This window comes from Coregonus clupeaformis, unplaced genomic scaffold, assembly GCF_020615455.1.
Source record: "Coregonus clupeaformis isolate EN_2021a unplaced genomic scaffold, ASM2061545v1 scaf0360, whole genome shotgun sequence".
In the NCBI taxonomy this organism is placed as follows: domain Eukaryota; kingdom Metazoa; phylum Chordata; class Actinopteri; order Salmoniformes; family Salmonidae; genus Coregonus; species Coregonus clupeaformis.
Window position 1 is genome coordinate 178,964 of NW_025533815.1, and position 13,766 is coordinate 192,729.

At 41.6% G+C, this 13,766-nt stretch overlaps 1 pseudogene; it reads left to right on the forward strand.

The window, feature by feature from the left end:
• The first annotated feature begins 4,645 nt into the window (after positions 1-4,645).
• Positions 4,646-13,766, forward strand: part of LOC123484570 — a 31,074-nt pseudogene continuing 21,953 nt past the window's right edge.

Consider the following 13,766-nt stretch of genomic DNA (forward strand, 5'->3'; position numbering starts at 1 on the left):
ACCTCTTCCAATCCATTGTGGAAAAGTGTGCATCGAATTCTACTAGATGAAGAGCCGAAATGAGTATAACATCCTGGTATTTAAACCATACTCGATAAAAAAATAAAAAATAAACTACAAAACGTTATATTTTTGCATACTGAGAATGCGTCATACGCGATTGCGTTGTTTCCCACTATTTGTTGATTTTGGTTGCTCATCCCCATATCTAATTGATCAGCTGTTGTCAAAGCTGAAATTAGTTTGACATCCGGCCATTTAAAGTATACTCGAATTAACGAAATGTTGCATACTATGAAACTGTATTTTTTTGCATACTCAAACCGCCTACTATTTAGGACGCTAGTATGGGTGTTCGCACACAGCCTCTATCTCAAATGTCATCAAAACCATGGAAAATCATCTGCATCATCTACTAGGCTCAAACTGGAGGCCAAGAAGGCAGCATTGCTGGTGAAATCAACACATGGAAAAATAAACAAGCATTGGAAAAGGAAGAGGCTCTGCTTAGATCTTAAAAGGAGGAACTGGAGCGTGAAGATCAGTTAGCATCGAACAGTGCTAAGCTGCAAGTGTGTTCACTGAATTTGAGACCTCACAAGGAATAAGAAGCCAACCAAGTGATAGAATGAATGATTATTTAAAAGTCATGGGAATGTCTGAGGATACCTTTTGAGGCTCTACTGTGTAAAGTAATGGTTACCACCACTCAGACCATCACAGGGCCACCCTGTGGCACTAGTACAGGAACTCTCATGTCAGGTCTGGAAACCCCTCCTTCCACTGTGTCTACTCAGGGTCAAGGACAAGGTCACCTGTTAATTAAGACAAAGTGCAACAACCACAGATCACTCTGTTCGATATAGTTCAACAAATGTTGGAATAGAGCATGATGTTAGACTACACGATGTCAGGCCTAGAGATGGTAGGCCATGCACACCTCCCACCAATCCTCCTATTGATCCCAACCTCCCTACTAACCCTACTAATCCAGGGTGGAGCTGCTGACAAAGGCAGTCTTGTCAACATTATGGTATGCCAGAATAGCATCACAGAAATTCTGGTAAAGCAACAGAGTTTATCATTACTAACAACTCTTAGCATATCTGTTTTCAAGGGTGATCCATTGGATTAGAAGTTCTTCATACAGGCATTTGAACATGGCATTGAAGACAGAACTGAAAATAGCAAAGACAGGCTAGACATCGCGGAGAGGTTACCATGGAACAGCCAAGAGAACTGGTACGCAGTTGCCAACACATTGAAAGCAACAGTGGTTACACAAAAGCTAAAAGGCTTCTCGAGAAGCATGAGAACAGAATAGCCACCGCTTACATTGACAAAGCTCTCAGCTGGGATACAATCAATAATTGTATGTTTAGGGTAAAGGTAGTCATTCCAAAATCATGTTAAACACTATTATTGCACACAGAGTGAGTCCATGCAACTTATCTGACTTGTTAAGCACATTTTAACTCCTGAACTTATTTAGGCATGCCATAACAAAGGGGTTGAATACTTATTGACTCAAGACATTTCAGCTTTTCATTTTTTATTAATTTGTAAAAATTTCGAAAAAAACATATTTCCACTTTGACATTATGGGTTATTGTGTGTAGGCAAGTGACAAAAAAATCTAAATTCAATCAATTTTAAATTCAGGCTGTAACACAAGATGTGGAAAAAGTCAAGGGGTGTGAATAATTTTTGAAGGCACTGTATATCTCTTTATCATGCTTGGGAAAACTTTGGAAGATATTTCCTAAATTAAAATGACTTGGAGCTGATTTGATGGTGTTTTTACGGTCTTGTGTCCAACAATTAAAAAATATATAAATAATATTTGTTTTTTTTGCTCAGAACATGGGGGGCAAAATAAAATAACCCGCGAGCCAAATTAAGCCTGTGGGCCGCCAGTTGGGGAACCCTGGCCTATATTATCCATTGCTTATGAAAGATATTTACAGTCCATATCCATTCCCCATAGGCCTTTATCATAGGCTGACAAAATAGACTTAGGCCTACATGACCCTGGATAATTGAGAGTGGAATACCCCTATTCCATTAGGCTAGGCCAATTTAGGCTACTTACATACAACTTTTTTTTAATTACACCGAATGGAATTGCCTTTGGCGCTCTGGCTTACATTAAAAGGATAAAAACAGACATAAAACATACACATTACACACATTGAGCATTTACATGTCAGATCATCAGTCTTATTTGGGATAAAATACTTTTAAGGCCATTCTTCTGAGCGAGTGGCACCTTTAGTCTCTGACCAGATGGCAGCATTTGGAAGGATGCTTGGGGGGTTGAGTTGTCGTTGGAGATCTGGAGTGCTTTCCTTGTAAGGTTGTGTTTGTACAGTTCATGGAGTGGTGGCTGTTTGCTGCCAACTATTTTGCTGGCCTGATTGACAAAATCGTGTATTTATAAAATCATATCTTTAATTAGGCCTATTTGGTTGTATTGCCAACAAGCCTATGGGATACACCTAATAGACTATACCCACTAGATGTCACTGAATGAAAAGGAAACATTCTGGGTGTATTTTGATGGCGAGATCTCAGTGTCCAGACAGCGTGGATGTGATCACTCAGATTGCACGTTGCCAGACAGTTGGAGGAAGAGAGTGCTGAACATTTCGGACGGGTTAGCCAAGAACAAGATAAGAAAATTGAGAGATAGGCAGCGATGCCAGAGTCCCCTGGTGTGAACCAGGAGTATGGTGGAAGTAACTTTAGAAAATATTTGGTTGGAGAGCCTCGTAAATGGCGTCCCTTGAGAAAGCAAGAACAAGATGTATGTCAGGAGAAGTGCAGTATTATCATAAGGGAGACATATACAGTGAGGGAAAAAAGTATTTGATCCCCTGCTGATTTTGTACGTTTGCCCACTGACAAAGACATGATCAGTCTATAATTTTAATGTTAGGTTTATTTGAACAGTGAGAGACAGAATAACAACAGAAAAATCCAGAAAAACGCATGTTGAAAATGTTATAAATTGATTTGCATTTTAATGAGGGAAATAAGTATTTGACCCCTCTGCAAAACATGACTTAGTACTTGGTGGCAAAACCCTTGTTGGTCATCACAGAGGTCAGACGTTTCTTGTAGTTGGCCACCAGGTTTGCACACATCTCAGGAGGGTTTTGTCCCACTCCTCTTTGCAGATCTTCTCCAAGTCATTAAGGTTTCGAGGCTGACGTTTGGCAACTCGAACCTTCAGCTCCCCTTCACAGATTTTCTATGGGATTAAGGTCTGGTGACTGGCTAGGCCACTCCAGGACCTTAATGTGCCTCTTCTTGAGCCACTCCTTTGTTGACTTGGCCGTGTGTTTTGGGTCATTGTCATGCTGGAATACCCATCCACGATCCATTTTCAATGCCCTGGCTGAGGGAAGGAGGTTCTCACCCAAGATTTGACGGTACATGGCCCGTCCATCGTCCCTTTGATGCGGTGAAGTTGTCCTGTCCCCTTAGCAGAGAAACACCCCCAAAGCATAATGTTTCCCACCTCCATGTTTGACGGTGGGGATGGTGTTCTTGGGGTCATAGGCAGCATTCCTCCTTCTCCAAACACGGCGAGTTGAGTTGATGCCAAAGAGCTCGGTTTTGGTCTCATCTGACCACAACACTTTCACCCAGTTCTCCTCTGAATCATTCAGATGTTCATTGGCAAACATCAGGCGGGCCTGTATATGTGCTTTCTTGAGCAGGGGACCTTGCGGGCACTGCAGGATTTCAGTCCTTCACGGCGTAGTGTGTAACCAATTGTTTTCTTGGTGACTATGGTCCCAGCTGCCTTGAGATCATTGACAAGATCCTCCCGTGTAGTTCTGGGCTGATTCCTCACCGTTCTCATGATCATTGCAACTCCACGAGGTGAGATCTTGCATGGAGCCCCAGGCTGAGGGAGATTGACAGTTATTTTGTGTGTCTTCCATTTGCGAATAATTGCACCAACTGGTGTCACATTCTCACCAAGCTGCTTGGCGATGGTCTTGTAGCCCATTCCAGCCTTGTGTAGGTCTACAATCTTGTCCCTGACGTCCTTGGAGAGCTCTTTGGTCTTGGCCATGGTGGAGAGTTTGGAATCTATTTGATTGATTGCTTCTGTGGACAGGTGTCTTTTATACAGGTAACAAGCTGAGATTAGGAGCACTCCCTTTAAGAGTGTGCTCCTAATCTCAGCTCGTTACCTGTATAAAAGACACCTGGGAGCCAGAAATCTTTCTGATTGAGAGGGGGTCAAATACTTATTTCCCTCATTAAAATGCAAATCAATTTATAACATTTTTGACATGCGTTTTTCTGGATTTTGTTGTTGTTATTCTGTCTCTCACTGTTCAAATAAACCTACCATTAAAATGATAGACTGAAAATTTATTTGTCAGTGTACAACGTACAAAATCAGCAGGGGATCAAATACTTTTTTTACCTCACTGTACTTGGAATACGGAGGAGGAATGGAGGGAAAAAGAGAGGCAGAGGAGGTCTAAGAGAGAGAGGGAGGAAGATTGTGAGTTTGAGTCGGTTAAAAATGGCAGAAAAAAGGGAGAAGAATGGTAGAAAATGTAAGCAGTGTGAGCTGAAGACAGGATGATAAATGGAAGTGAATGAGGGTGAAGTATCGGAGATGATAGGTGTGGTGAAGTACTCGGAGCCCGAAGCTTACACCGAGGGTCAGCATAAAGATGAGTCTGTGACAGTAGGAGTTACGTTTTTGGAAAAAGTGGACCCTTGCCTTTTGGCTGATCCATTTGTGGTTTCAGGTTGTGTGAAAACAGAGTTGGGTACAGTGGAATCAATGAGGGTAACCAGAAGTGGTCTAGTGATAATTGTTTGTGTTTCTGCTGGTCAGAGGGAGAAGGCACTCTGAGTTAAACAAATGGGGGCAAGAAATGTGAATTGTTTCGCTCTCAAGAAAAGGGCGCCATTGAAAGGAGTGATTACTGGGGTAGCAGTAAATGTAAAAGTTGACAAACTGAAGGGGAATATTCCCTGTGTTTATGATGCTCGTCGTTTGGTGCGACGCAAACAGGGTGGCGAGAGTGGGGAAACAGAAGAGTCATTGTCTGTTCTTTGAGTTTTGAAGTTGAGTCTTTGCCCGACAAAGTGAAGGTAGTTATCCTGTACGAGCTTATGTGCCGAATACATTACAGTATTACAGGTGTCAAACTTATGGGAATGTGGCAGCAGTGTGTAGGAGGGAGGTTCCAAGGTGTGAGAAGTGTGCAGAAGGGCATGAGACAAAGGAATGTGTAGCATTGGGGAAAGTAATGGTATGTGCTAATTGTATGGGTGCCCATGGGACTGGGGACCAGAAATGTCCCATGCGAGAGAGGCAGGTTGAGGTTTCCAGGGTAAGAGTAGTGCAGAAGTTGTCATATGCTGAGGCAGTGAAGAAAGTAGAGGAAGATGGGTCAAGGGGGAGGAGTGGTGAGAGTAGTAGATCTGTACCAGTACAGAGGGCTAGGCCAACAAGTGATATATGTTTCAGTAAGATTGGATTTTTAGCATTTATAGCAATGGTTATTAATTGTACTACATGGATGGAACGTAAGTCGAATAAAATTGAGGTTGTGGTGGTAGCTGCAGAGAGGCATTTGGGTGTGCGAGACTTGACATCAGAAGAGTTACAAGGTGTGTTAAGTGGTGATGTCCCATCCTTTCAGATTGAGGGCATGAGGTATGAATAAATAGAGTAGGGTGGTGTTAATTTTATTTTATATTTTTTTGAATTTGTGAGTAGTGTTAGATGGTAGAGTATTTCTTTATTTTTCAAGCAAAATATAAGGGAGTTGTACTCCAGTCGACTAGGTGGCGGTAATGGAACATATTGGATGCCAACCGCCGTTAAACCTCATCGAAGAAGAAGAAGAAGCAGTCCAGACAGCGCCAGGGGCTGATCCCACGGTCAGGCTGGCGCGGCTAGTGGAAGGGCCGGTCAGCGGCTGGTGTTTCTTTACGCTTTCATTATTTCTAGACCTCATCTTTTATTTCTATACAAGTGAACTAGCTTTATATTCAGGACACTGTTCGGTAAGATTTCATTTGATTTGTGTTAGTGTAAGGGACTTTAAAGATAATTGCGGCTCTGGGCGTTTAACCGCAAATTCACAAGGGAATATCAACTGCGCAATGATGGAGGTAGATTTGTCAAGTGCTCATCGAAGTCAACAGGTAAGAGAAGGGGACGAATAACATACTTACCTTTATAGGCGGCCTAACTAATTTGTTTGTGACTATAGAAATTGTGTCATAAACCATTGTTGTTTTCTTACGGTAGGCTACTTATAATGTTGCAGTATAGGCAACATAATATAGTAGACAGAGGAGTAGGGCTAAGAAACTGCATCATAAAGTAGACAAGGCAACCTGGATTAGGCTACTTTGAAATGTAGCCTAAATAAAGCCTAATACATGTAGCATAATAAATAAACGTGGATTGAAATGATTTCAATAGTCATAGAATCTCACTTTTTCGAACATTTGCTTGTTGTGAACCGTTTCACATACATCTGTAGAAAAATCTGCAAAGTCATTGGACCGCCGCATACTTTAGTTCTTTACCACAGCTGTAACAAAGTTTCAACCTGTTTCATAAAGATTCAAATCCATATGTTTTAGGTAGAATTTGAAAGCAGGACGTCTTTGAATGTGTCCGAAAAAAAACATTTGATACATAATGCGATGCAGTTTGTTTTGTGTCGAGAACAGTTTGTTTTGTTTAGGGTACCCCCCCACACACAGCGTGGCGGTACCCTATAGCGTGTGATCTCTGTATTGATGGCATATCATCAGTTGCCACCTTTGCTCAGTCCACTAGGTACACAATTGTAGGCGGTCTCATAGAGGAATGTTTGTTTGTAAAACTTATGTTTTGAAGTTCTTGGGCAAATATGTATCAAAACGATGTATCAAACCAAAATATTTTTTCAAAGCATTGTATTCAGATAAAATAATACATTTGTCTTAACTAAACATTCTCAGTAAAGGTAACAGACACATTTTACTTGATATAACTGTGATATGTGGTTGAATGCACTGACTTTAAGTCGTTCTACATAAGTGTCTGCTAAAATGACCAAAATGAAATGTGAAAAAGAACCTGCAAAGCACAGTGGGTATTGTTATAATAAAGTCTGCCCCCAAACAGTTTGTATTTTAATCAAATTTGGCCTTGTTTCAGGGGTGGAGCTCATAAGACTAGTGGCCAGTGTGCTTTGCAAGTGTTCATGTTAACATTTACATTTAGGTAATTTAGCAGACAATCTTAATATAGCAAAGTGCTATCAAGACTTCTTATACCAATGCAGCAAATTTGGGGTGATAGAGGGCCACAAAATTGTGAACCGCGCAGTGGTCTAAGGCACTGCATCGCACTGCATCGCGCCGCGCAGTGCTAACTGTGCCACTAGAGATCCTGGTTCGAATCCAGGCTCTGTCGCAGCCGGCCGCGACCAGGAGACTCATGGGCGGCGCACAATTGGCCCAGCGTCGTCCAGGGTAGGGGAGGGAATGGCCGGCAGGGATGTAGCTCAGTTGATAGAGCATGGCGTTTGCAACGCCAGGGTTGTGGGTTCGATTCCCACGGGGCCAGTATAAAAAATTATAAAAAATGTATTCACTAACTGTAAGTCGCTCTGGATAAGAGCGTCTGCTAAATGACTTAAATGTAAATGTAAATGTAAAAAAAAAACATGGTAAGGGAAAAGTATTTTGAACTTGTTACAAAATACATTGGATTGTAGTTCAGGCCAGCGAAATACAAAAAAATACTCCAAAGTAATTGAAATACAGAAATATTGCGCATCTCTGATTATAGGCCTACTGCACTTTATCAAGCTGAGCTGTAGGCTTATTGTATGATGTAGTTGGACCTTGTAGGTGGATGAACAGCTCTCTTGTTATGATGGAATGTGTCGTTGTATACACATCAATGAAGAGCCACAGCAGTAAATATGACCGTTTTCATTTATTTTGTATGAATTTTTTACCCCTTTTTCTCCCCAATTTCGTGATATCCATTGGTAGTTAGTCTTGTCTCATCACTGCTACTCCTGTACGGACTCGGGAGAGGCGAAGGTCGAGAGCCATGTGTCCTACGAAACACGACCCTGCCAAGCTGCACTGCTTCTTTACACATTGCAATCTTTCTGCGATATGGCACAGTATTTCACCAGTGGGAATCATCGGGTCAGTTGCGGGACTGACGCCGTTAGTTTCATTGTAAGGGGTTTCAGTCCCCCTCAAAGCGGAAAATGTAACATCGGAAGCAGAATACACTCTGCACGTCGATGCATTTATTCCTGAGACGGCCGCAATGCTTGCGGAAGTGTCTGTAGGACAAGAGAAGTTAATCTCAGCTACAGTATCACATGACTCCAAGGAGGAGTGAAGTGGCTCATTCACAGAGACTGCTGGCTTGAAATCATGAAAGGACTGGTCAATCAGGTTTGCTGATTGAATGTGACAAGATATTGTAATATCTCCTTGGGTCAGATGCTTCACAGAGAAGTTTTGAGACATCTTTTTCGAAAGGGGTTCTTTTGATAGATGCTCTTTGTGGATGACTGTGTCGCAGTCAGCGGTAGGAGACAACAGTATGGTCAGTGGAGACGTCTTGGACGTGTAGTTTCAGCATGAGTCGCATTGTGAGAGGCGAGGTAGTCTGTGTAAAACCTTGAAGTGAAGTATCTCATCGTTCCGTTTTCAACAAACATTTAGCTGGGTTTGGCCATTGTGGAGAGGTTGGAGTCTGTTTGATTGAGTGTGTGGACAGGTGTCTTTTATACAGGTAACAAGTTCAAACTTGTGCAGTTAATACAGGTAATGAGTGGAGAACAGGAGGGCTTCTTAAAGAAAAACTAACAGGTCTGTGAGAGCCGGAATTCTTACTGGTTGGTAGGTGATCAAATACTTATATCATGCAATAAAATGCAAATTAATTACTTAATAATCATACAATGTGATTTTCTGGATTTTTGTTTTAGATTCCGTCTCTCACAGTTGAAGTGTACCTATGACAAAAATTACAGACCTCTACATGCTTTGTAAGTAGGAAAACCTGCAAAATCGGCAGTGTATCAAATACTTGTTCTCCCCACCGTATATGCGGATGATACTATCATGTATGCTATTTCCCCAACTGTTGATCTGGCTGTGTCAAAACTAAAGTCAGATTTTATAGCTACAGTGGTTCCTTAATTAAAAGTTTCAAGCTTATGCCGTGACCGTTTTTGGTAGATTGTGGTAAATTGCGTAATTCTGTCATTGTGTCACACTATCACAAGGGGGAGTTAGAACGCTGATCTATTGGTAGTCTAAGTTGTGGCATAAATTGACTATCTTTTCATAAATTAATGACGGTGTGAATGTTTCAGTCTGAGTCTCTCTTTTCTGGCACTAGAGTCCTGCATCAGGCAACAACAACAAAAATTGCTGCTCGGTAGTCCCGGAGTTGAGGGAGAACTTGGGTAAATACAATGGCGCAATTACACTTGAAATGTGGACTGATGATTTTAGAAAAAATAGGATACTTGTGCCTTACAGCCCATTACATAAATGAAGAGTGGATGTTATCCACCACGGAGTGGGACAGTGCTACAGCTGCACCATTGTGAGCATCTTTACTGGATATATCACTGCTTGGTATGGCAACTGCTTGGCATCTGACCGCAAGACGCTACAGAGGGTAGTGCGTATGGCCCAGTACATCACTGGGGCCAAGTTCCCTGCCTCTATACCAGGCAGTGTCAGAGGAAGGCCCTAAAAATGTTAAAAGAATCCAGCCACCTATGTCATAGACTGTTTTCTCTGCTACCGCACGGCAAGCGGTACCGATACACCAAGAATGGAACCAACAGGACCCTGAACAGCTTCTACCCAGAAGCCATAAGATTGCTACAGTAAATATTTAGTCCAGGTAGCTATTTGGTGAACTATTTAACTATCTGCATTGACATATTTTGCACTAACTTTTTTGACTCGTCACATACGCTGTTGCTACTGTTTACTATCTGTCACTTTTATTTCTAGTTACGGTATATGTACATATCTAACTCAATTACCCCGTACCCCCTGCACAACGACTCGGTACTGGCAGGGCGGTGTGTTCATTAGGCGATATGGGCGACGCACTGCCAAACGGGAAAAGGAAGGGATTTTTTTCTAATCAATTATATCACGGCAACAGTAGTTATCAGTGTTCTAATCTAGACGTCTGATCTGCCACTAAATGTCCAATCAGGCTAAAGTCGTGCTTCAAATGCCCCCCCCCCTTTTGGGGCGATTTCAGTCAGGTTGAAAATCGCCCCAGAAGTCTCTCATAGACTCTCATGTAAAAATTTTTTTCAAATATCAGAGCTTTCAATACAATCTCTATGGGTTTCTGAGGGCTTGCACTTACGCGCTTTCGTCATACGTAACATAACCATGAACGTAACTAAGAAAAGAGCGGGTAGCAGCGTCAATCAATTCACGTACTACTATCAAGATGGCTAACGTTCAGTGCAACTCGATTGTCTCTTTGAAAGAAGTTCACATCAAAGACCATTCAAAACGAGCTACTGGAGTGTATGCTAGCGGTCATGAGGGAACATATTGTGGAGGAGGTGAAGTCGGCGAACTTCGTAGCTATCCAAGCTGACGAGACCACGGACGTTTCTACACAGACACAGCTGGTGCTTGTGCTGAGGTACATAGATAGCAACCACAAAGTGCAGGAGCGCTTTTTTGAGTTCCTTCCCATCTCGGAATCAACCTCAGTCTCAATCGCCAGTGTGCTTTTGGAGAGACTGAACTGTATTTTTGCCGATGACGAGAAAGTCAAACTGTGGTGCACTGGCACTGTACCAGGTTCTCATGAGCTACAACCTCCAGGAGACGTTCTCTGAGACTGTGACTGTTGAACATCCTCATAACTACTCCAATGACAACAGCTGAAGCTGAGAGATGTTTCTCAACTTTGACACGAGTTAAGACATTCCTGCGAAATTCAATGGGCCAGGAACGTCTGAATGCACTGGCCATGCTTTCCATGGAGAGGGAACTAGTCCTCAGCATGCCTGATTTCAATGAGAAAGTCATTGACCGCTTTGCTGCATTGAAAGAGAGAAGAGAACAGTTTCAGTACAAGTAATGTAGCCTCTCTCTCTCTTTGTCCCTCCCTGTCTGTCTCTTTAACACACACACGCCCAAATCAGTTCACAGTTGATGTTGTTTAAAATAGTTATTTTTCATTTAAAAAAAATAATATTAATCTGTTCATGTTCATTTTTACAAATCTATACAATTGGCCAGAATATGGTTGTTCATATTTACAAATCTATACAATTGGCCAGAATATGGTTGTTCATTTTTACAAAGCCATACAGATTAGAAATTATTTTCAAATTCTGTTTTCAGGCAAAATGTCTATCACTGTTCATTTTCACAAATATATACAAGAGGGCAGAATATGGAAGTCTATAAAAATTTCTTATTACCAATAACTTGCATCAATGTTTTCAGTAGCCTCTATCAAAAGCTCCTGCTTGCTTGTTGTGAATTATGCTCAGGTGCACACATTTCCAATTCAACCATGAGGCAAAAAATGTGGTAAAAGCTCTTGTTGATCCTGCAATCTGAACAAATACCAAGATGCTGTATTTTCAGCTGATATTTCATTTGTTTATGGAAATGCATATTGTTTATGCAGTGTTGAGGAATGTGAAAGAACACCCTTGATTATTTTTACTGTGATAACTTATTTTGCTTTTGTAAGCCAACACTTTTGAGATCAGTCAATAAATGCTTCTGGCATTGACTTATATGCTGCCCCTGTCTTCATGTTGTTGCTGGACAATGTGTGTAGGTCACCTAAATCATCTGAAAAATTGCCCCCCTGAGAATTTTTTTCAGGAGCCGCCACTGGGTACTGGTACCCCTTTTTATATAGCCAAGTTATTGTTACTCATTGTGCATCTATTGTTACTTTAATTGTTACGTTTTACTTTTCTATTTTTTCTCTATTTTCTTTCTCTGCATTGTTGGGAAGGACCCGTAAGTTGGTGTTTCACTGTTAGTCCACTTCTGTTGTTTACTGAAGCATGTGACAAATACATTTTGATTTGATAAGAGCATCTGCCAGATGACTAAAATGTGAAATAAATGGCCTCTAGTTTAGAGAGAGAAGTGGATCTGAGTGTCTGCAATGAGCTTGCAAGATCTTGCCTGCTCAATGTGTACATTTATGTTTTTAAAATGTAGTACTTTGTGTTTTTTGTTGTAAATGTGTTTTTGCATGATATTTTGTGTGCCGCTATTTTGGCCAGGTCAGAGATTTTCAATGAGACTAACCTGTTAAAATAAAGGTACAATTTAAAACATTTAAATAAAGATCATCCTGAGATTGGCCTCTAGTCAGGCTGCTTGATCAGGTTCCAATGCTGACTGATTGATAGGCCTGCTAATCTAACTAATGCATGTAGGTGTGTTCACCTCTCCCTTTCTTTTGTTAGTTGATAAATGGGTTTGCGTGGGCCTGAAGTGAAAGCTATATTGTGTAGTCGTCTGAGATAAGATTGACAAATAAGCCTTTACCTTACTTTTGTCAAGCTCCCAGGGCCAGGTGAGTCACGCAACTCTCACGTTAGTTTTCCTTTCATACTATTGACCTAGTCAACTGACACCACACATTGTATTTCAAGGCATTTAGCTAGACACATGAAAATGCATTCCATTGTGTGGTGGGATGGTCATGCTGCCATGTTATCTGCACCATCCGCACGCTAAATTGTATTTATGTATTGTATTTATACATTTAGCAGACGCTCTTATCCAGAGCGACTTACAGTTAGTGCATACATTATTTAATTTTTTCATACTGGCCCCCCGTGGGAATCGAACCCACAACCCTGGCGTTGCAAACACCATGCTCTACCAACTGAGCTACCTCCCTGCCGGCCATTCCCTCCCCTACCCCGGACGACGCTGGGCCAATTGTGCGCCGCCCCATTGGTCTCCCGGTTGCGGCCGGCTATAACAGAGCCTGGATTCGAACCAGGATCTCTAGTGGCACAGCGATGCAGTGCCTTAGACCACTGCGCCACTCGGGAGCCATTAAACAGGAATGTGTACGTGCAGTTACATCAGCCTCTTTGCTGTAATCTTTTCCCAGGTGGTGAAAGGTGGGGTGGTTCTAAGGAGTTTTCTGAGGGCCAGACCGTCACTGCACCACAGTACATATTATACTGGAGCCACAGTTTTAATGAAATGTTGGCAGTGCCTTCAGAAAGTATTCACACCTCTAGACTTTTTCCACATTTTGTTGTGTTACATCTTTAATTTAAAATTGATTAAATTGAGATTTTGTTTCACTGATCTACACACAATACCCCATAATGTCAAAGTGGAATTTTGTGTTTGGATTCTTTAGCAAATTAATACAAAAATGAAAAGCTGAAATGTCTTGAGTCAAGTATTCAACCCCTTTTGTTATGGCAACCCTAAAAAAGTACAGGAGTAAAAATGTGCTTAATAAGTGACATAATAAGTTGCATGGACCCACTCTGTGTGCAATAATAGTGGTTAACCTGCTTTTTGAATGACTACCCCATCTCTGTACCACACACAATTGTAAAGTCCCTCAGTCGAGAAGTGAATTTCAAGCACAGATTCAACCACAAAGACCAGGGAGGTTTTCCAATGCCTTGCATAGAAGGGCACCTACTGGTAAAAATAAAAGAAAGCATATCCCTTTGAGCATGTTGAAG